Here is a 24,745-nt window from a genome sequence, read left to right on the forward strand (position 1 = left end):
GTGGGGCGGGGGGAAGTCGACAGATGACGGAATAGAGAAAATAAAATAAATCAATAAATAAAACCACTTACGGCGATGGAGCAAGAGCAAGGTAAGTGGTTTTATTTATTTTATTTTCCCCATTCTGTTGTCTGTTGACTACCCCCTCCACCCTGCCCCGCCTCACCGTGCTTACCTGCACCAGCCGTGACTGCCACCAAGTGGTGCCATGGCAGCCTGTTGGAAGGTATAGTTATTATGTAGTATTAGGAAGCTGGCTCTCTATATACTGTGCAGAGAGTCAAGTGGATCCTCGATAGGCAAAAGTAGATAATACAAATGCTCTATATTTGATAGTGCTAAGCATTTGTTGTACTCACAGAGGCAATAATGACACACACTCAAGAATAAAACCGAGACCAATTAGCAAAAACAATATTGATTTTTATAAAAAATTTCAGACCAAGAACTTAGTTCTACATTAAGTACTTTTCAAGGTATGACATTATTTGAATTTGCAAAAACAATCACTTTTGTGCAGTTACACACCATTGAAATCAATGGGGAAAAAGACAAAAATGCATGTAAAATCGTACAGTTGTTTTTCAAAGTTCACCTCTTGGATGTCAGTAGTTGAATTCTAGGGAGTGTCCTGGATTTGGCCAGGAGCAGGGTTCTAAGTACGATGGTAGCTGGTGCACTACGACAGAGGGGACCACTTGAAAAGCTCACTCAAGGAAGCAGGTTGCAAGGGCCTCTGGACCATGGGAGCACAGCTTGATCACCATTACCGGGGCCAGTTGGGCGGGGTGCAGAGCAGATAGGTCAGCTTGGCAGCGTGTGCCAATTTGTCCTCGCAGTCAGGAGCAGGCAACTTGGAAATGCAATTTAAGGACAGCTGGGCCACTCACGGTGTGGGTGTCAAGGGTCTCAATGTCCTTTGATGGGTGCTTGCTTCCTGGGCAGTTTGAGCCTGGAGGGAACTCTGTCTCTGTGCAGGTTGCAGGAGGTCTGGCACCCAGGGTATTGGTGCGGCACAGCTCTGGTAGGATCTGGTGTCCCAAATCTTGATGGGGGACACATCTGACCCTTCAGAGCTGGTGTACCAGTTTTGGCCCAGATGCTAAATCTGAGTCGCAGGGAACAGGAAATCGGTAAATACAGAGTCTGCGGTTTGGTGCCTGCTGTCGCAGGGGAGCAGAGCCTCTGTTCCAAGGAAATTTCTTTAACAGTTTGTCAAAGACTAGAGGTGTTCTAGGGTTATTTGAGTCCTCATAGTGGCAAGGGGAGGCAGCACAACACAATTGTTGAGTCCTTCAGGCAGCTGGCAGGGATTGACTCCAATTGCTCTGCAGCAGGGCTTCAGTTCTCAGGCAGCAGCTTTTCCTGGTCCATTTCTTCATTGTATCCATGGAATCTAAGGTTCAAGATCCAGGGATGCCAGCTAAATACTAAAATTAGGGGCATTAAAGGTGGAAACACGTAGTAGCCAATGGGCTACCTGCCTTTAGGGTGTCTTCACCCTCTAAGTGAAAACTTCCCATGGGAATGGGCACCTCCCAGACCCTGGTAGGTTCTCTTCCCACTATCTCAAGATGGTGAATTTTCAAAAGTAGTGCCTACATTGCCTGCCACACGTCAGGAGTGGTGCTGGCTAAATGTGGACACCCCTCATCTAATTAATGTTCATGCCTGTCCTCCCACCAAATATGGAGAAGGACATGGGGGTTGGCATCCCCCACTATCTGAGGAAGGTTTGGAGACACTTCAAAGGTGGCACTGCCTTTGAATCTTCCTGGTCTGCAAGAGCATTCCGGCATAGAGGAGGTGTTAGGCACCTCCACCCAGAGCAGGGTTTGCTTCGAGCCTCTGAGAACATAGGGCTCTCACTCCATGAGCTCAGAAACATGTCTGGTGATAGCAGGCTGGCTATGACTAGTCAGAGACCACACCAGTGCTTGGTAGGTTTCATGGGGACCCTCTAAAGGGTCTCCTGCGTTCATTTATTAATAAATCCAACACTGGCATCAATGAGAATACAAGATGTTTGGTACCAAACATTTCAGGGTACAGTGAAGCCATCATGGAGCTAGGAAACTTGTAATCACTAGTATCTAGCCCATGTAGTCTTTATGGCTTCCATGTGCAATTACAATATCTGCAATGGCAGCCTGCATGGTCTTGGTGAATGGTCCTTGGAGTGGCACTATTTGTACTGCCGCCCCAGTGGACCCTCTTCAGTACCTATGCACTAGGCACCAGAGGTGCCATTTATCACAGATTTACAGGATTGGCTGGAGTTGTGCCAATCATGGTACAGTTCTGAGAAAGAGATCTGGTACTGGGAACCTGGTAAGCAGGGAGCCAGTGCACTTACAGTTTAAAATCATATCAGGCATCAAGCAAAAAGTGAGGGCTAACCATATCAAAAGAGGCAATTTCCTATAGTAGTGATGCTGGTTAGGCTTCACTATGTAGCACTCTCACAATTCCCCAAAGATGGCCCGTGGATCCAAAGTGAAATCCTTAGCTCAGTCATGAGAGAATGGCAAAGAGCAGTCAGGCTTTACTAGAAGAACATGTGTTAAGTATTTAAAAGTACCACCATTTTTATATAAATTTAGACAGCAAAACGAAATAAATTGGATAAGTACAACCAGAGGTATGGATTTAGGAATGAAGAATAGAATCAGTGCAATTCTATACTACAAACTTTAGCATTGTGGTCAATGGAAAAAGCACTAGTAAAAATCGTCCGCTTGCAGGTCGAGTTGCATGGAGCACACTGGGGGTTAAGGTGATGAGGGACCCAGGACGCAAGTAACAACTGTTAGTTCAATTGTACCTGGTGCAGAGTTGTTCAAAAGCAAAAGCCATGGCTGGTCATTTGCTTTTGAAGTTACCTTTCAACAAAGGAAGGTCAAATACAATCCTTTGAAGAACAAAAATACTTTCTATCGTGTCCACTTTGTTTCATTTACTACCTATTGTATTCTTTTGATTAAGCATGATACATGTATACACCTCGCTTAACGTGTGCACAGGATTCTTGTCATAATTACCGAGTAGGCCCTGGCCACTCTCTGCAGAAGTTTCGGATTCTCCTCTGACCTTGCTGCACCGTCTTCATTATTGTTGGGTTTTACCTAACACACACCGCTACCAGTTAAGGCGCCACACTTCCTGTACATGTCAAAACCCTCCACAGAACCCCCAAAAAGTGCTTCAGGCCCGGGTCACCCCTTTAACTCCCATGCCCTGGGTACCACTGGTACCATTTACCAGGGTCTTATGAGTGGGTTAAAGTCCTTGATAATTGGAGTTACCAATTCAAGTGTATCAGTTTTAGGGAGAGAGAACTGGGGCCTGGGCAGCAGGCTTCAGTGAACTTTCAGAGTCATAACAATCAGCATTGGGGGAGGGTGAACAAACAAAAAGGGCACTTTCCTACAGAGCCACAAGGCACACTTCAGGCATGGAGCAGCAGCGACAGCTGCAAGTACAGTTCTTGGTCACAGTGTAAATTTCCCAATCAGCACAGCTCTTGCATGTATGCCTCAGGTACAGTACTAAGTCACAGCAGCAAAGTCAGCCATGGTTGTAGTTGTTGCACAGCAGAAATGTTGGCCGCTGACCTGTGATTCCTATTTGGAACCGCAATTCAGGACAGACAGTACTCACCACTCCTAGAGCTCATACATGATTCTACGCAGTCTTCTTTCTCCTGGTATACACCCTCAGCACTGGGATTTTAGTGTTTCTGGCACTGCCTGGACAGTCGCATCTCATGCAGGGCTTGCAGGTATCTTCCCTCGCTCAATAGGCAGGTTGGCTTCTAGGTGCTTTAGGTAAAATTAACAGATACTTCCACCAAGGCAAAACTGCAGGCAATGTTCTGCCTTCTCTGGAAAGCGAGCTGTGAGGAAGATAGCAGCTCATGTTGTACAGCCATGCTCTGAGTACTCAGCAGAGCTTTCCTCCCTTCCTCGCTTATTGGAACCTTAAACTGGAACAGTGAGTGGGTCAGTGACTTCCACTTTTATACAGACAAAGCAGATAGAACATTTTGATCCACTGTCTGCACTTTTAGAACTGTTTTTGAGGGGTTCTCCTTTCAAACATCCTTTCCAGTCTGTTATACAGAGACCGTAAACATATGTTAAGTTTGTATACCCAAAGCTACCCATACCTTCACTGTAAATACAGATTTTTATCCCCATCTCTTTAATTTTGTCCAACTTGTCAGAATTGCTTTGAACCTGAGATTCCTACAATGGGCTTAACTTACTGTCAGTGAAATATCATGTTGGTTAATCAACTGGTGCCGCAGTTATCTCATTAAAAAAATTCCCCCCCCTCTTTAACTTTGCCCCACTTAATAAATCTGCTCAAAATCTGCTATGCCTATCGAAGAGAAATCATTCTAAAAGTCTGCCGATTTTTATGTCGATTCATCAAATGATGCTACTTCTATTGGCAAATGAAGGGAACACATTTTGACACCCCTTTTCAACTGTGTATCCCCTTGACAAATATGAATAATTTTAGAAATACCAACCTTAAAGTAAACATGCTAAGCACCAACCACATTTCATACAAATGTATTCACCATTTCTTAGGTTATCGGCAAATTAAATGATATTGCTGTAATGTATCCTCTTTAAGGCCATGAAAAACAATTTTTTTTGTCTCAACTACCAAACAGCAAACGTGTCTCTTGTCCTAGTTTACCCATTGTGTTTGTGCCTTCCCTGGGGCATAGCCTCAATACCATCTCTCTGATTGGCTTGCATGTATCTTTCTACTTCATGAGAGTGCATGCATCTTTCAGTTCTCTTCTGTGTGCTGCAGGCAAATGACCTCTCATTGCATGTATCTCCTCTTGTGCACCTTCCCTGCACCTCTGTAACTCCCTCTGTTGTTGTCACATCCATGTGCTTCTCACTCTCTTGTTTGATTCTCTCCCCCTACCTCACACTCCATGTTCTTATATTCTACACCTCCACAACCTGTGTTCTTCTCCGCATGTGTGGTTCTCCCCGACCCCCATGTCGCTCTCTCCCTTCTGCAATGCTTTAACCCTCCCCCCAACCACTCCTGGATTTGCTACTCCATTTCACCACTACCCATGCAATTCTTTGTTATTTAATTTACGCTTACATGCCCCAGAAACTTTTTTCAATGTACTGATCCAAGTAGTATTAGCCATCTTGAACTGGTAAATAAATAAATAAATAATAATAGTTTCCCAACTTAAGTTGGATAGGCAGCCAATGTAAAAAATGGCCAATCCCTGTCCATGGTGTACGTTTATCTTCCATAGGCAACTAAATAGTCCACAGAGCAATAATGCGAATTATGAAATGCATCGTTCTTCTTACAAAGTGCTGTGAGTTTAGTTTACATTGGTGCCATCGTTTAAGGGAGAACCTGGTGTTTCGCAAAGGAGGGTGAAAAATTAGGAGTCTTCTTCACTATGTCCTCAATGTGATAAGCATTCAGGTCCTGCGTTTCCCATTCATGACACAAGGTTCAGGCCTTAATCGTGAGAGAATCAAAGTACCTGGATTGTCTGTCTGAGCCAATTTATATGCAGAAAATGTATTCAGAGACTGTTCTGCCGCGTGCATTCAAAATAGATGCAATGCTGGCTTCCCGCACAGGTAAAAGTACAGTAAACAGTGAATATTCCACTCAATCAGATCCAGTGGATAAAAGAACAGAAGAAGCAGCACTGAAGAAAACGTATGCAGCTATAAATATGCCATTTAGAGAAAGAGTGTAGGCTGCATGCACTGATCAATCTCCTGTGAAGTACTTTGATGACTTAACAGGGGCGATGTAGGAAGGAGAGGATTGTTCTGATGTTAGCTAACATGGAACAACCGGCGAGATTCCTCTCTGACATCGCTTATGATGGATTAAGAGCCTCATCTTTAGCTGCTGGAGGAGCCATCCAGGCAAGTAAACATATCTGGTGAGAGAGTGGAAAGCTGAAAATTCTGAAAAGTTAGCTCTGTTAAAACTTTCCTTTTCCAATATTATACTAACTGGAAACATGCTCGGGAGCATGTTTCTGGTATTACAGTGAACTGGAAACATGCTTTCCCTTATAAAGCAAAATCTTCAGCAGATGTTTCAAATTCTTAATCTCAGGATGCACCCAAACAAGCAATTAAAAAGAGAAGTTTTCAACCTGATTTAGCTACTAGGAGCTCCCATTCCTAGCAAATAGGCCTTTTTCAATTGGTCGCCCTGTATTTTTTGTCTCTTGCTTTGCCCTACATTTTTGCTGGCAATAGCTCTCTACACCCTTCCTAATCAGTGGAAAAGTACCAGTGCACCCCCTTTCAACACTGTCGAATTAGTATATTCCTAACTGGTATATTGAATTTACCTATAAGTCCCTAGTATATGGTAGGAAATGTACCCCGGGCCTGTACGTTACATATCACTAGTGGACTGCAGCACCTATTATGCCATCCATTACAGTGGCAGTGTAAAGCATGGCTTCAGGCCTCCTATTGTACCCTGAATGTGTCAGTTTTAACACAGCAATTCAACCTGTTAAAATAAACCTTTTAGACAGGTCAAAACCTCACTTTTAAATATTAATAAGCCACCTCTACGTAGAACATGTGGACATTTGATATTAACATGCCCTTACTGTGCCTAGCACCCAAAAGCTATTTTTCACTGTGGCAGGCCTAGCTGTCCTATGTAGGAAATCAGAGTACAGTTTAAAAATCCAAATACTGTATCTCGGTATGGGACTACCTAATTCAATATTAGGTATTACAAATACATTTCATTAGTGAAGATGATTTTGAATGAAAATTAAAGTAAGGTAACTGTTAGAAATTTACATTTTACCTGCCTGAAGTTCCTGGGAACTAAATTTGCCTTAGCTCTATCACTTCTGTCAGTCAGTAAATAGCATTTGAATAGGTGTGAACAAGGTGTGAAATGATTCCCAAGAGCAAACAATAGGGTGATCTGAATGGGTATATATAACTCCTCTAAACGAAACCTGACACGAATATGCAGGGTGGGCCAAATTCTGCTTGAATGTCAGATTCTGCTTGACAGGCCTGCTGGGTTTACAATTAACTCTTTGGGTGCACTTGAAAGGAAGAAAAACAGGATACCAAAACAATTCCTGTGTATCCATTGTCAGGTTGCTGGACACCCCTAATTTTGTTTTAGCATGCTTTTGTCTCTGGGTTTATTGTGGCTACAGTGACTGCCCCAAATTTAATTCAGTCAGTCTGACGGACTGACTTTGACCGACTGCCCCAAACTATATTTTAAAGTTGGATGTTTAACGACTCTAAGATTACCATAGTCCACCAGACACACACCTAGCCTTTAGAGCGTTGGTTTAGTGTGGCCAAAGACTTTTACTATCTTGAAAATGCCCAAATGGGGTAGGGTTGGCACCGGGAACTTCTAACCCACTGATTAGGGCATGTGCAGGAGTCATTCCAGCCTACTACCTTATGCCAGGCATCAATGGGGCATCTCCAAGCAGCCACTTAAGCATCCTCATGGACCTGAGGGAACTATGGAAGGGGACTGGACCTGCTGTCCATAACCCGAGAGAAGCACTAAGGGCCTGACCTGCTCCCTCTTGTACTCAGGACAAAGAAGGGAACTTGAAGGGTCATAAGGCTGATCTACTGTTCAAGCCACTGGGACACAACATGTTACAAGAGGCTTTCTAGCAACTTCCTTGCTGTTTAGAAGCACCTTGACCTGGAAAAGACCCTACTGTTGGGTTCTGCCTGCCACCCTGTGAGTCTCTGAAGGTCTTTCATGAGTTCCTAGGGGCTTAAGAAGTTCAGTTCTGTAGGGGATTGGGAGTTAAAGGACAAATATCAGAAGGTAAAATCTTTGACCATGGCGAACCTGGTTGGTGTATCTGACCTACACTCCAGAAGGGTCAGTGTCAAATTGAGCATAGGTCCTGTTCTACTGCTACCATTGCTATCACTGGCACTTTATCCTGCTTGACATTAATCCCCTTAAATCTTCAAAAATTCTTATACTTGGGTACCCTTATTTGATGTTTGTCATTTTGTTAAATACATTTTACTCTATTTTTCTCATTTGTTTTTAGATTTGTTATTGTTTTGCATTTCAACTTTATCACTGTTTTGCTTCTGGATGAATACTTTACACATTGTCTTTAATTTGAACGTGTCTACTCTGTGCCATTGCTAATAGGGGGTTGAGCTCACCTTCAATTATTGACTTTAATGGTTCACCCTAACACGGGCTGTGATTATTTCTTGAGGTGTGTAGTCACTCCCCACTCTCCCCAATTAAAATCCAATTTAAAACAACCATAAATCAGAAGCGTTAGCATTCCTGTGTCACAGGGTGTAGAAGATTTAGTAGAATTGGTCGGAGGGCGTATCTAAGTCTTTGGCCAATGTTGGAAGGGATATATTTTATACATATGGGTCTTGAACATGGTTCATAATGGATGTTGTGTTTGAATTTGCATCTATGCCTCCAAATCCAGTTTTTATCCTTGCTCCTGTTCCAAGAACAGTATTAAGGCAGATGAACTAATTTTAAGATGGACTGTGTTCAAATAATTATCCCTCTGGTTTAACCAGAAGAATTCATGTTAAAGCTACAACTACAAGAGATCTATCTTCTTGTTTCAAAGTGCATAGAACACAAAAGCGTCTTGCCTTTGCAGTAAGAGTTCCTCATTTCTAGTTTTGAGTCTTACACTTTGAGTTAAAGCCAGTCCAAAAGTAATTCAGGAAAGTGAAGGCTCCAATAGTGTCTCTAATGCACAATCAAGAATAGCTTTTCACCCTTAAATGGACAATTGGTTGGTACAAGGACAGTCAATGGAACTTACATAAGTTCATCTCCAGATGTCCTTGCCAAACTCCCAGAGACAAGGGTTTCTCATAAACAGGGTAAAATCCAGCCTGAATCCATTTCAGGATCTCAATTTAATAGAAGTGACATTTCTCACCTCCAAGGGGATAGTTCTCTTTACTGTCAACATGATTCAAAAGATTTACAGATATGTGCTGAATGTACTTGCACTTGAGGTCCCAAATGCCAGGGAATGGCTTCAAATTTAAGGGGACATAGCAGCAACAGTGGAGGTTGTATGTAGGTCAAGACATCACCTGGGAGTTGCAGTCCGTCATCTTCAGAAAATTTGGAGACCAGCTTCTTTTACATTAGACACCATGATTTTACTGAAGCAGGTTATCAGGGTTATCAGTAAGGTGCTAGAATGGTGACTAGATCCAAGTCATTTAAGGAAGGATATCGGTCTCTATCCCCCATTGGGAAAGATCATCACAACAGATGGCAATGATTATGGTTGAGGAGGTATTATGGAATCAATAGAAATTCAAGGGAAATGATCTAGGTTAGACAAACATTACTCCTCAAATTGAAAAAAACTGAAGACAGTCAGATCAGCTCTTCTGAAATGGTCATTGACTGATTCAGGTGCCATGTGTGATGATATGAACAGATAATCCTATAGCCAGGTATTATCCAAATACATGGGGGAAACAGATCCAGATCTCCGACAGTGCCAGCAGAGTTGCTTTTGTCAGGCAGAATAAAATGTATGTATTCTGTCAAAAATCTATATCGAAAGAGTGGTAATACATTTGCAGAAGACTCAGCAGCATATTTTCATCCTCTCAAGGGTTTTGCTCAAGTACTCAATGAGTTCATCCCAAACTCTTTGCATAAATGAAGAACTCTTTTTGACTAATGTTTGTGTTAAGGTTTAAGAGTGGAGTAGAGGGAGTTTAGGCAGTGGATACAATATATTGCCAGTGGACTTAGGTTCTGTTGTACACTCTTCGTTTTCCCTGATTTCAAAAGTATTGGTAAAAATCAAGGTTTATAGTCATTGTGCTTTTCTGGCCCCACACGTCTTTGTTCCCCCTTCTTAATCAAAAGGTGATGGGTTCAGTATTCTGGAATGGATACGTAAAGTCTCACTGCATCCACTAATTTCTCCTTTGTTGAACTAAAGATTGTTCATCAAATTATGTCTGGTGGCTTAAAAGTGTAGAGGTTAGGACTTTTGAGTAGAGGTTTTTCAAAGAAATAGGTCTGGAAAGTGCCGTCTTCAAGGAGACCGGCTGTGCTTTAGTCATATGCACATCATTGGACATCGTTTAAAAATTGTGTGATAGGAATTATTGTGACCTATTGTCTTGTGAATAAGTCTACAGTCTAGCATTTCTCCATGAAGGGTTTCCTTTAGGGCTAGCAGTTGCACCACCTAGGGTGCAATGGGCAGCCATTAAGGGACTAATCCAACCCTGGACAGGTGTAGCCAATCTAGAATATTGAAATGTTTTTTCCTAGCTATACATTCAGTGAATCTTTTGGTTTCGGATTAGGATTTGATTTTCGTTTTGGATGCTTTAAACATTTACCTCTTTGCACACTCACAATAATTTTCTTGCAACTTGAATAAACGAGCTATCTACTTAGACAGAATGGGCCATATGTACCAGAACTGCTGCTAGCTAACGCTAGTTAGCGGCAGTTTTCTTAACAGGGCCTATCAACAAAAACTATCTCCCTGTTGGCGATGTATTTACAATACGTCTCTACATGGTAATAGTTTCAAGTAGCTACGATGAAAACTGCTGGTAACACTAGCGTCAAGGCGATACTAATTGATGTTAGTGGGCGAAAACTGACAAAAACCCCTTTAGCCTAATTTCCACCTCCAATGAAAAATAGGAAATAAAACCAATGGAATGCAGAATGGATCAGCCAGGGATAAGTGCAGCACAGATCAACACCCCCATAAGCACCCCAACAGCCAGGATGACCAGTCAGAGGAAGAGGAAATTCAGGGCTACATCTATGAAAAGAGGTGCATCGCTGTGCCAAACCAATGAAGCATCACTTTTCATTGTGCACTCCCTGCAACACCATGGCTTCCAAAACCTTGCAAGCATGGAAAGTCCCCAGTCCTTGATAATCTAAACCGCAATTTAAACTGCTTGGTTACATGTACATGAAACAGAGACCTTAAAGCAAATACGCCCCAGAGCCATAAAAAATTTAACAATTTTAAATTGATAATATTATCTATTAAACTTGCAACAACATTAAACATCCTGGCATAAGAAAAGGAAACCCAACCGTAACAACTTACAACAAGTCCAGCTAACCACCAACTCACAAGAGCTGAACCCTAGTAGCTCAGGGAAACCACTGATATGCCTACTGCTCAACTGTCGGAAATTGACCTGACAATCCTAACAGAAACATGGCTATCAGAATCCTCCTCCCCTTTCATGGATCTTCTGGTGCCCTCTCAGTATAACATTGTGAGATTTGATAGACTAAAAAAGACATTCGGTGGTATAGCCTGCATTCACGGATCGGATATAGAGGTCAGCCAAATACAATCTGACCCACTCGAATCCTGTGAATACCTAGGTCTCAATTTAAGATTGCAGAAAATCAAAGGTGCAACCTGCATGCGCTTTACCACCCACCAGGAAAAAATGCTACTTTCATAGACCAGTTAATGGAGATCATCACGGCTAACTCTAACACTCAATCTAATAACATATTCCTAGGTGATTTTAATTTACACTGGGACGACAATAATGACAAACAGGTCAACGCACTTAAAGACTTTTTAACTGAGCTAAACCTTACCCAAGCCTGCACACAGCCAACACACTTGAAAGGGGCAACGTTAGACTGGATAATATCGAGAAACAAGGATACTTCAATCCAATCAATTATTCCGTGCAACTGGTCGGATCACCATGCCATAACCTTCCTGATACCCACCTTGAAAAAGAATAAGACCACGCAGCCTATCAAACTCAAAAAGTGGACTCGGGACACCAAAGACCCTAATATTGAGCTACTAGTAGAAAGATGTGAGAAGGACCTAAATCCACCTAACAACTTGCAAAATGTGAATGATCTAACGGATCACTACACTATGTCAGTAATTAATATAGTCAACTCGACCATGCCACTAAAACTGAAAAGAGTCACAGAGAAGGAAAAAAAACATGGTTTAATGGGACACTGAATGAAGATAGGCGGAAACTAAGACTTGCTGAAAGAAAATGGAAGCAGAACCCATCATCCCCTGAGTTGAAATCCATCAGAAAAATCAGAAACGAGTACAACAAAAAGGTCCTCAATTCCAAAAAGGAATTCATTAGATCGGAACTGGACAACACCAAAAACAGACCACAGAACCAATTCGAGATCTTAAAGCAACAATTCAATAAGTTGGCCAATCTGCCCAAGAAACTACTTAAACTCAACTGAGTTGTGAAGAATTCTCAACATTTTTCACTGACAAGGCCAACACGCTTGAAAGAGAGCTCAGGATGGCAGCCGACAACCTTCCCAACCAACCACCCACACTGAACAATGCCACCACGACAATCAACCATGATAGGGCAAAAAACAAGGCACAATGGGCTATCTTCAAGCTATATGACCCGAATACCATTGCCAAAACTCACTCGGATATCAAACCTAATAACCACTACAATGAGCCACTCCCCTCTAAATGCCTAAAGAAAATCAGCCATATCGTCATCCCAATATGGACAAAAATAATAAATGCCTCACTATCTCAAGGGATCCAGAATGCCTAAAAACAGGTAAAGTCATCCCCATCATCAAAAAACCTACAGCGGACCCGGCAGAACCAAACAACTTTCGCCCAGTAACCAATATTCCATTCCTTGACAACCTAATTGAGAAATGTGTGCAAAATCAACTGAGCCATCACATCACCAATTTCAAGCTGCTGGATGACTGCCAGTCGGGATTCAGAACAGGCCACAGCACGGAAACAGAGATCCTACATATAGTGGATGATGCGCTACAGGCCCTAGATCACAATTGAACATGTCTACTAGTCCTTCTTGACCTGTCGTCTGCATTTGTCACGGTAAATCATCAAAAATTACTAACCAGGCTTCATGATAGGATGGGGTTATCTGGAAATGTGCTGAAATTGTTTGAATCCTTCCTTCAGAATAGAATGCAAAGATTCCTGGTCAACCAGACGATATCCCCCTCATGCCCAAATTCAATTGGAGTCCCTCAAGGATCTACACTTTTTCCATCACTTTTCAACCTGTATGTCGAACCCCTTACAGAAATTCTCCGAGACGCAAACATATCCTATCACATGTACGCAGACGACACTCAGATCTACATCATGATCGCGTCTCTGGAAGACATCAAGTTAATGAATGAGGCCTTAAAAGTATCATTACACTGGTTAACTAGCAATCATCTGAAGCTAAATGCACAGAAAATTGAATTCCTATTAATTTCACCACCAAAGAACCACACAGAAGTGAAGGAATGAACCAAACTGATCACAGCACTAAACTGCACCCCTAGTCTGGGAGACTCAGCGAAGTCGCTAGGAATCACGCTGGATAAGAACCTAAACATTAAAACCCGCATCAAATCAATGGCAAAAAGTGCCCGTTTTCATTTGAACTACATTAGAAAAGTGAAACCATTCATTTCTACGGCGGACCTCAAATTGGCAGTCCAATCCTTAGTTATCTCAAGGATTGAATATGGATGTACAACTTTAGCAGGTCTATCAAAAATTTCCACTGCACCACTAAAAGCATGTCTCAGTGCGGCCACAACTCTCATCACCAGATCTAGGAAATTCAACCATATCTCCCCACACCTAAAAGCGTTAAATTGGTTACCATACGAAGCCAGAATTCACCTTAAACTGGCATGTATTACCCACAAAGCACTCCACTACAAAACACCAAGGTACTTAGTCCAGAAAATTTAGCTATCAGGGGGAAGCAGACCAGACAGGAGTGCCAGGGACCTGCTACTGAGACCACCCATCTTCCGTAAGAAGAAAATGTATGACAGAGCTTTCTCCGGAGCAGCCCCCAGAATCTGGAACTCTCTCCCACCAAACATTAGGAAAATTCCTAACAAGGCAACATTCAAGAGGGAAGCGAAGATCTTCCTAATGAGTACATTCCTTCCGTAGGCAAGACTGTTCAACACTAGCACCGTAATATAGGTGTTTGCAAAACAGAACAACAATGTAAGTAAAGATAAAGTCATAAGTTATACTGGGTATAATCTTTTACGGTACTACACTACTCGAGACTTGTGATGATGTAGAATGCATGGTAAAAGACACATCGGAACTATTTGCATTGGAATACTCTTACACCTATACACTAATCAGTTCCAATAACTTTTATCTGTAACCATGAAGATAGACATTTACAGGAATAACATATATATATATATATATATATATATATATATATATATATATATATATATATATCGATTTGCTTCGTCCGACGCCCACACGTCTACAATCCCTATACTTGGACTGCTTCAAAGACGAACAAGCCAAACCCAATTCTGGTGCAAAAATTCAGTGCTTTATTCCATTGAAAAAATCAACACCCAGCAAGCCCGCATGACGCATTTCACCTCTAGCCAGAGGCTTGATCACATGATGTGCTGCTGAAACTTTTGAGGGTACTTATAGAGCATGTAACAAGAGGTGGAGTTCAATCGTAACATCTTACCATTTTAACCCTTTAAGAAACTGTAAACTTGTTCATACATTGTGTTATTGTAATTAACATAATTAAAGACAAAGGGGTCCATTAGGATGTCGGGCGGATTTCCTCCGCCAGGCTGGCAGGACCAACCGCCAGCCTGGCGGAGGAAATCCGCCCGACATCCACAGCCCAGTTCCCCCCGCCATATTAGTATGGCGGGGGGGGACCGCGGCGGTGAGAAACACCGCCCGCATGTTTTCCACCCCGGTCGCCTTGCGAGTAACATGGTGGCGGTGTCTGTTCGACAACGCCCCCCATATTACTGTGGGCTTTCACCAATGCATTTCCGAAGGCATGCGAAGACTCCCTGTGGGGGCCCGTTGCGGGCCCCCTGGGAGTCCCTGGCTTGGGGTGTCGCACATGGGGGGTACCTATGGTACCCCCCCGCATTTCAAAGTGCAACATGGCAGGCACCGCGCGGTGCCTGTCATGTTGCGCTTTGAAAAGCACAACGTGCACTTTTACCATTGCGACGGGCGGAGAATATCTGCTCGCCCGCCGCAATGGTAAACATACAGGATGCGCCCGCCTGTGTGGCGGGTGCATCCTAATGCCCTGATCGGGACCCCTGCCCTTATGGCAGGCGGTCCTGGGTCCCGATATGATGGCGGGCGGACTAAGTCCGCCCGTCATCATAATGGGCCCCATAGTGTCTAACTTTTGTTGCAGAATAACAACTTTTTAAAATGCCACAAGGAGCTGTGCAAATCACACAATATGAAATGTAAACATACTACATCAAAAAAACACAATTGATGCTTTTATAAAAGTTAAAAAAATACAATAAAAGACATAGAGGGTCATTAGCATGACGCGCGGACTTTGTCCGCCCGTCATCCTAGCGGGGATTGGGACCGCCCGCCATAAGGGCGGGGGTCCCATGGGGGGCTTTAGGATGTGCCCGCCAAAGTGGTGGGCACATCCTGCATTTCTAGCATTGTGGCGGGCGGTGCTCTCAGCACCGCCCGCCACAATGCTAGAAATGCATTTCAGCATTTGAATAAACAAAGCGGCAGACACCGTGAGGTGCCTGCCACTTTGTTTATGCAAATGTGGGGGGTACCACAGGTACCCCCTGTGTGCAGCCCCCACCCCTCCTTCACTCTGGGGGCCCGCAGAGGTCCCCCAGAGTGAAGACCGCATGCCTTTTCCGTGGCGGCATTGCCACCACGGAAAGGCATGACTGACAGCCCAGACACCGCCACCATATTAAACATTCTCCGCCCCGGCCACAAGGCGTAAGTGTGGTAGTAGATAGTGATGTCATTTATAAAGAATCTCTGTTGAAGCGCTGGAACAATTATTTGGTAGCATTCAGACGGTTATATGTTGTTTTTGACATGCATGTTACATATATGTAGGTATAGTCATAGGATTGATGTTTAACAAATGTTGAGTTTTTGATTTTGTCAGATTGTTATGTGTAGTATGTAATCTTAAAGGGTTTTTCCAGCTTTGAAAAACTCCTGGTTTGCCATGGCAAGAGTAGTGTAACTAGAAAAGTTACACAAGTGCATTTGTCTGTTTCAAATTTGTGGTATAGAAAATATCACGTGTTGTGGACGTACAACACAAGTTTAGGGACATTAGATTGAATGGTTGAATGTATAGTGAGGATTGCCTATGAAATTGCAGCATTAAGCATAGGGACTTGTTGCCCATTTTAAAACTTTCTGTGAAAAGAGCAGTAGGATTTATTCAAGCTTGAGAGAAGGGTGAGATAGCGTCGTCTATTCTTATCAACGCCTGACGTTTTCTGTAGTTGGTTCAAGTCCTGCCAAGAATTCGTGTGTGTATGATCAGGGTTTTCTGTCTGGAAGTGCGTGAATGATTGAGATCTGTTAGAAGGGTAGGGTAAGAATTACTCTATTGGCAAATGAAACTATTCTGTGAGAATAGCGTCGTCTATTCCACATATCCTTGAGTGTATGTATAAAACTATCTCTTTGTTAGAGAAACAGAGAAATGGTTTCCTTTTATGTAGTTATTAATTGCGTTTTTTATAAGTAATAGGAAAATGTTTTAAACCCATCTGGGTAAAGTAAAGGCACTGAAAGGTGTTTTGCGCTATTTAAATACCTTCAAAAAGCATTGCGCGCTGTTTAAATTCATTGAAATGTGCCCCGATCGAAAATTGTAAGGGAGGGGCTATTTTTGTGAGTGAGATCGTGTAGGGAGAGACTGAAACTGCAGCAACTGCTTGCGTCAGAACTGCCGCGCTCGGATTGGCTAGAGCGTCTAGTTTGTTAATGAAAAGCTGCCCCCTGATTGGTTGAGGCGTCATTATGCTGTAACTAGCTAAGCCTCCACTTTTGTTCCCTTCGTTTTAATAATACTGATAAATTAAAAACTGATGTGTGTAGTAAACGTGCTGCTTAAAGAATAAAAACAGCTGTCAAGTACCCAAAACGTCACAATAAAATATCACTCCGATTAATTGAAGTGTCTGGAGTGTCTTTTGCTGAAAATCTTAGTTTTAAATAAGCGTCCTCGAAATAAATGCCCGTTTTATTTTAATTATAATTCTTCCCAAACACTTTTATTAAAAGAAGAGCATAGCGCGCTCTGTTAAAATTCATTTTGTGAGGGAGGGGCCATTTGCCGAGTGAGGAGCGAAGGGGAGAGCTACCAGCTGCAGCGGCTGTCTACGTCAGCCGCCGCGCTTCCATTGGTGCAAGCGCCGACGCGTCATAGTCGGAGGCGCGCTCTGATTGGGCGAGGCTCCGTGAGCTGCGCTCTGATTGGGCGAGGCTCTGTAATTGTGTGTAGGTGTTTTAAAATTGATTATAAAGATAAAACACCGCTTTAGCATCTTTTTCCTTGACGCATTAATGTTTTAATGGGAGAAGCGTGTTGTGGCTGATGTAAGAGAGCGAGTGTACACTAAAATAACATTTCATAAATAATAATAAAATAAATATTGCCGCTTTCGTTTTACTTCCTAGCTGCGCTATTGTTTTTGAGTTACAGCTAATGTGTAACAAGCGCGCGAGAAAAAGAGAGATTGTCAGCTTGCCGCGCTATTGTTTAGAAGGGAAAAGATTATAATAAAATTGGAGTTGTGATTGAAAGAGCCGCCTTTCTATTGGCTCAGGTCCCGACGCGTCATAGGCAGAGCCGCGCTGTGATTGGGCGAGGCTCCGTGAGCTGTGCACTGTTTGGGCAAGGCTTCCCCATTGGAAATTCCTTGGTCCTGAGTATCTCAAGAGGAGCCGCGACCTGATTGGTCAGAGCTTCGTGTTTTGTTGAGCGCTGGCTATAGTGAAGGGCACTGACTCTGAAGCGATAGTGAAATCGCGCTACGCTTCCTGAATTTTAATTGTTTTTTTTTTTTAAGAGGCTTGGTTGAGGGAGGTTTGTTTGTTGTTGCTCGAGTATCCTGATTGGCTCAGACGGCGTAGTGTCATATAAAGGCCGCGACTGGATTGGTTGAGACTTCGGCAGGCATTGTGATTAGCTGAGCACTGTGCAGCCACACGCTGATTAGCTAAAACACTCGTGCTGATGCATATTGTTTACTTTTTATCGAGTGTTTAATTTCCTATGCTAGTAATGCCCAGAAATTTTATTTTAATAACTGATTGATTAAAACCTTAGTTATAACATTAAAAAGTGGATATTACAGCAAGCAGTTATTTTGATTAAGTAACAACAGCAAAAGTGATTAGAAATTATTAAATAAAAGATAAATAATAAATAGTTATCTTTTGAATTATAAATTAAATAAAAGTTATAGCAGTAATAACAGTTAGAATATTTTACAGTAAAGCATTGTATTATAAACATGAGTTATTGGGATGATGATGAGAAGAAGCCTTCATGGTTTCAAAAGGTGAAAAATTATTTTAAGCCTGACAAGAAAATTGAAACACGTGGTGGTAAATTACTTCATAAGTATAAAACACCAGCAGCCTATATGGAAGGCGAATATGGCTACCATACTCTAATTTGGTTTGATAATTGGATGCATTATACCAAAAATGATGGCGTACTAGCCTGGCCAGAAGATGGGTCATTTAATTTGAAGGTTTTACAAAATTTAAGAGGAAAAATGATGGATCTTGTGCCAAAGCCAAGACCTACACAATTTGAAGCCTTAGTTGAATGGGAGGTTGAGATGATGGAACTTGAACGTGAAAGCAAATGTACAGCACCTAAATATTCAAAATATGTTGTAAATAGAGAAACACATGAAGAAAAAGTAAAACGCTGGAGAAAGGCAAACATGTATGAGGGTCTGTATCCAGTGAGAATAATGATTACTGAAGATTTACAAGGAAAAGTAGCTGGTAAAAGAATTGATGAAGAATTAGATGATGCAGTTTTAGAAGATATTTATGCAACCAAAAACAAACCGCCTCCTTATCAAGCAGGTTCACAATCTACCCCGAGAGTTTCTACAGCAACTTCTCCAAGTGCACCTCCTAGAGAAGTTGAAGAAGGTTCTCCAAGATTTTTGAAATTACCTGAAAGAATAGGACAGTAAATAATTGTAGTACACCCAGAGAGAGCAGAGTCTCACAGGAAATTTTTTTTGTAAAAAATCAAGAAATAATACCTGTTAGCATTCCAGAAATTTCTAATTACAATAGAGCGAAGGAAGATTTAATTCAACAATTAACAAAAGGCATGGAAGCAGTGACAGTACCAGTTACTATTGGTCCTGTTGTACCAGTTTTTGATCAGGGAATAAATAGACAAACAGCCTTATCAGTTCCATTAAATACAGAAATTCAAAAGGTTGCTGAGAGATTTTATTCAGAACTTTCAGAGATTCATAGGAAAAAATCTATGATGCCAAATTTAACATTAAATGAAAATTTTTCGAGTTCACAAGCTCCATCAGTGGCAGTTTCAGATTCAGGTTTGTCTGAGAAAAGTCTGAACAGAATGGAATCAACTCAGAATGGAATGAGTCCTGAAGTTCCTGATTATAAAAAACTTGATGTTGCTAAATTAAAAGCTGATTTGGAAGAATTAATCATTGGCACAATTGGTACTGACAATTTGAAATCATATCAGGATGATGAATTATTGTTCATCTGTAAAAGTATTCAGTGGAAAACAAAAAATAGGTATGAACAACTGGAAGAAATGGCTGCTGAATTAGAAATTGATTTGAGTAAACAGAAACATTTGCAAAAACATTACAGAGTGGATTTCTCTGAAAGGGACATTGACAATCTAAACACTGCAGGAAGAATGACACATATAAGAGAATTAATAAGTTTTCTCAGAAAATTAGGTGAAATAGGTAAATGGAGAATGAAATGGTCTAAGAAAGATCAGGAAAAAAAATCAAGAGATAATGTTGTTTCTGAATTTCCAATGAGGGAAATAGCTGGAGGAGGGTATGTACATGTTCCTTGGTCTAGACAGGATATTCTTCTGTTTACTAATGATTTTCCAAGGTTGAGAGAGAAGCCAGTCGGGAGGTATCGACAGGTAGACAGATTTATAAAAGTATCAAAAGTTCTGTGGATTGATCTGGATGGATTATTTGACATTGTTGTCCCATCAGATCTCTGGACAGAATGCAAGATTTCTATAGATTGGCCAAAAGAAGAACCTCCTCGAGATCCAGTTACAGGTGCACCAGCGAAGGATGTCATGGACATTTATAATAAAGTGATTTATTGGTTGAAAGGGAAAATTCCCCCAAAAGAAGTGGATTGGGTCAAAATTGATAGAACAAACCAGGAACCAAAAGAATCAGTTCATTCATTTTATGAAAGGTTACTGTTGGTCTTTAAACAGTATACTGGTTATGAAAAATTAAGTGAAAAGGACATGAGCCACTTTATATACAGATTTGTATATGGCCTGAGACCTGAAATTGGAGACATGATTAGAAATGGAATTGTATGCTGGCAAGCACTTTCAGTTGATGACATTCTGAGAAAGGCAAAATACTGCAGTGATGAGATAGATGTGAAACAGAAAAATCTCAAGGAGAAAGCGATGTGGGCACAAGTGAAGGTAGCAGAACAGCAACAACAACAGTTAACCTCCATGCAGCAGCAGAATCAAGGGAAATTCAAAAATAATTTTAATAATAATAAGTCAAAATTTAATGTAAATGTTGAAGAACTGAAACAAAAGCTCCCATGTTTTAATTGCGGTGAAATTGGACACTGGAAACGAGAGTGTAAAAACCCGTCCAGAAATTTTAAAAATAATTCATTGAATCCACAGGTACAGTGTGAGTTAAATCCGCAGCAACAGCAACAGCTACAACAGCAATTAAATGAATTGAGTCAACAGCGACAGCTACAGCGACAGGTAGCGAATCAGCAGAGCCAAATACAGCAAGGTCAGTTTCAGCAGCAGAATCAGGTACAGCAGAATCAAGTTCAGCAAAGTCAGATACCTCAAGCACCTTTTCCTGGTAGAGTTAACACACAGAGATATTCTCCTGAAACAGGTTTCTGTGGAGGTAATTTGGTCAAAGATGTGTCAAAAGTTAACATGTCAAATGTTTCTCAATTTTGGTTGCAAGACAAAGGTGAGAGTGATTCTTCAGAAGATTACTCATGACGGTGCCTGAGAGAGGAAGAAGAGTGTGTGCTTGGACCCGCTCTTGAGGTAGATCAGTCTGGTCCTTTTGTGAATGGTAAAGTGAATGACAAAGATATCACTTTTCTTGTGGACACAGGTGCTACCCGTTCTACTGTTAGATCAGCAGAAATAGAAAACCTTCCTCTCTCTGGTGAATCAATTCAAGTTGTAGGTGTAGCTAATCATCAAATTAAAACAAGCTTGACAGAACCAGTGAAAGTAGAAATAGGGAATTACAAAGACAAACACAGATTTCTAGTTTGTGACAGCAGTCCTGTGAATCTGTTGGGTCGTGATATATTATGCAAGATGAATTGTAGAATATATTGCTCACCAGATGGTATTGAAATACAAACAGCAGAAGAAGATGGGCTTTATAAATTGACTATGTTGATGGTTGAAGAAGAGAAAACTTCATTATTTCCTGTTTTTGATAAAAATGATTTGCCAGAAGAACTCAAAAAGCCAGTTAATCCAGCAATTTGGGACCTAACAGGAAATTAAATGGGTCTTATGAAAAATATTGATCCGGTAAAAATCACTGTTAAGCAGGGAATTGATTTTCCAAATGTTCTCCAGTATAAAATGAAAGCTGAGACAATAGTGGGTGTCATTCCAGTGATTGAAAAATTTATAAGTCAAGGTGTGTTAAAAGAAATTGAGAGCAGCCCATGTAATTCACCAATAATGGGTATTAAAAAGCCAAATGGAACATATAGAATTGTTCAGGACCTGAGAAAAATCAATCAGATTGTTGTTCCTTGTTGTCCAATTGTTCCAAATCCTGCAGTAATTCTTTTTCAGATTCCACATGATGCAGAATGGTACACAGTCATTGACTTGTGTAATGCCTTCTTTACTGTTCCCTTACACCCAGAAAGCCAGCAAATTTTTGCTTTCAGATTCCAAAATAAGATCCTAGCATGGTGTCGTATTCCTCAAGGGTATACTGAGAGTCCATCTATCTTTAATCAGTTATTAAAGAAATCTCTGGAAGATTTGGTGTTGCCAGGTAATTCAACATTGGTACAGTACATCGATGACTTGCTTGTGGCAGCCAAAACACGAGAAAATTGTGTTGCTGATACCATTACCTTGTTAAATCGTTTGGCAGATGAAGGACACAAAGTGTCACCTGCAAAGTTGCAGTTTTGTAAGCAAGAAGTGAAATACCTTGGTCACAGAATTGCAAAGGGAACGAGAAAAGTGACAGCTGAAAGGATCAAAATGATTCGAGCAATTCGACCTCCAACAACTCAGAGACAGATGAGAATGTTTCTGGGAATGGTTGGATATTGTCGACAATGGATCAGTGGATTTTCAGTAATTGCAAAGCCACTGCAGAGGTTAACAAAATCAGATATAAAAGATCCGATTGTACTGAATGACATTGAGTTAGAAGCCTTTGAAAATCTGAAAAGATGCTTGTGTGAAGCACCAGCATTAGGCATGCCAGATTATGACAAGGGGTTTGAGCTATATTGCAGTGAAAGAGAGGGATGTGCCTTGTCTGTGTTAATTCAAAGACATGGTAATTTGAGGAAACCAATTGCATATTTTTCAGCAGTTCTTGATCCAGTTGCAAAAGCATTACCTGGTTGCTTAAAAGCAGTTGCAGCAACAAGTGTTAGCTTGGAACAAAGTGAAGGGATCATAATGGGATTTCCTGTGAAAGTTTATGTTCCACATTCAGTTGAAATTCTTCTTACCAGAAGTAAAACACAACACCTTACGAGCAGCAGATTAACAAAGTATGAGAAAACTATCTTAGGAGCAGATAATGTGTCAATATCAAGGTGTGTGAATTTAAATCCTTCCACACTGTTACCTGATATTAAGAATGTTGATGAAAATTTTGAAGAACATGAGTGCTTGGATGTCATGGAATATTGTACCAAGCCAAGGCAAGACATCAAAGATGTACCTTTACCTGAATCTGATTTAGTCCTTTTTGTAGATGGTTCCTGTTTAAGATCAGAAGGAAGTGTATTGAAAGCTGCATATTCAGTCTGCACAGTGGCAGAAGTTAAGGAAGCTTCATGTCTTGAAGGAATTCGTTCAGCACAGGTGGCTGAATTAATTGCTTTAATTCGTGCCTGTGAAATTTCAGAAAATTTGAGGGTTACCATTTTTACAGACAGCCGGTATGGGTACGGAGTTGTGCATGACTATGGACAGCTCTGGTCTCAGAGAGGCTATATGACATCAGCAGGTTCTCCTATTAAAAATGCAATTTTTATTAAAAGATTAATTGATGGTATACAGTTACCAAAGGAAATTACTGTGGTAAAATGCGCAGCACATCAAAAAGGTGAAGATTTTATCACCAAAGGCAACAATTATGCAGATGAAATGGCAAAATTCTGTGGGAGGAATAATGTAGTTAAGGTGGAAGAAAACACGGAAAGTGGTTCAAGTTCAGTGATGCTAATATCTGTTGTTGAAACATGGTAGGAAATTTGAGATTTGCAAAATGAAGCTGATGATGAAGAAAAAGATACATGGCTGAAAACAGAGTGTAGGCCAAGAGATGAGGATGGAGTTTGGACATACAAAGATGGCAGGGTGGTCTTACCAAATTGTATGATTGCTGACATGGCCAGATTGTATCATGGTCCTGGTCATATTGGAAGAGATTCAATGATCAGACTTTTTAAGGAAACATGGTTTAATACTAAGTTCAGGACAATTGCAGAATCTCTTTGTCAGAGAAATGAACCCAAACAGGAAATCAATTGTGGGAACTGGAATCATAGGTCGGGAGGGTGGTCCTTTCACCAGGTTACAGATGGATTTCATTGAAATGCCCATACACAACTGCTTGAAATACGTTCTGGTAATTGTTTGTTTATTTTCAAGATGGGTAGAAGCATTTCCCACACGTCATTGTGATTCAGTTACAGTAGCAAAGTTACTTCTTAGAGAGATAATACCAAGATACGGTTTCCCTGTCACTATTGAAAGTGATGGAGGAGGACATTTTGATAATAATCTCATGAAATTGATTTGTGAAGCACTACACATTGAGCAGAAAATACATTGTGCATACAGACCAGAAGCATCTGGGGTGGTTGAGCAGATTAATGGAACAATTAAGAACAGGATTGGTAAAATGTGTCTTGATACAGGTATGAAGTGGACAGATGCTCTTCCACTTGTTCTAATGATTTTGAGAAGTATTCCTGATAAAAAGACAGGTTTGAGTCCTCATGAAATTATCATGGGTAGAGTAATGAGACAGGCTTTTGTACCAGTGGGAAAATTGTTGAGCATAAATGACAGTGCTGTTTTGGAATACTGTAAAAATGTGTCTGAAATAGTAACTTCTGTGTCTGATCAGGTGGGAACTGAGGTACAATCAAAGGACAAAGTACAGAGACACGATTTGAGACCTGGAGATTGGGTTAGAACAAAAGTTCATCGGAGAAGAAACTGTTTGGTGCCGAAGTGGCAGAAACCTAGACAGGTGATACTTATAACAACAAATGCAGTGAAGTGTAAAGGATTGAGGAGGTGGATACATCCAAGTCACACCATTCCGATACCTACACCTGATAACTCTGATGAAGAGA

The sequence above is a fragment of the Lissotriton helveticus genome, chromosome 3_1 (genome assembly GCF_964261635.1).
Source record: "Lissotriton helveticus chromosome 3_1, aLisHel1.1, whole genome shotgun sequence".
Taxonomy (NCBI): Eukaryota; Metazoa; Chordata; class Amphibia; order Caudata; family Salamandridae; genus Lissotriton; species Lissotriton helveticus.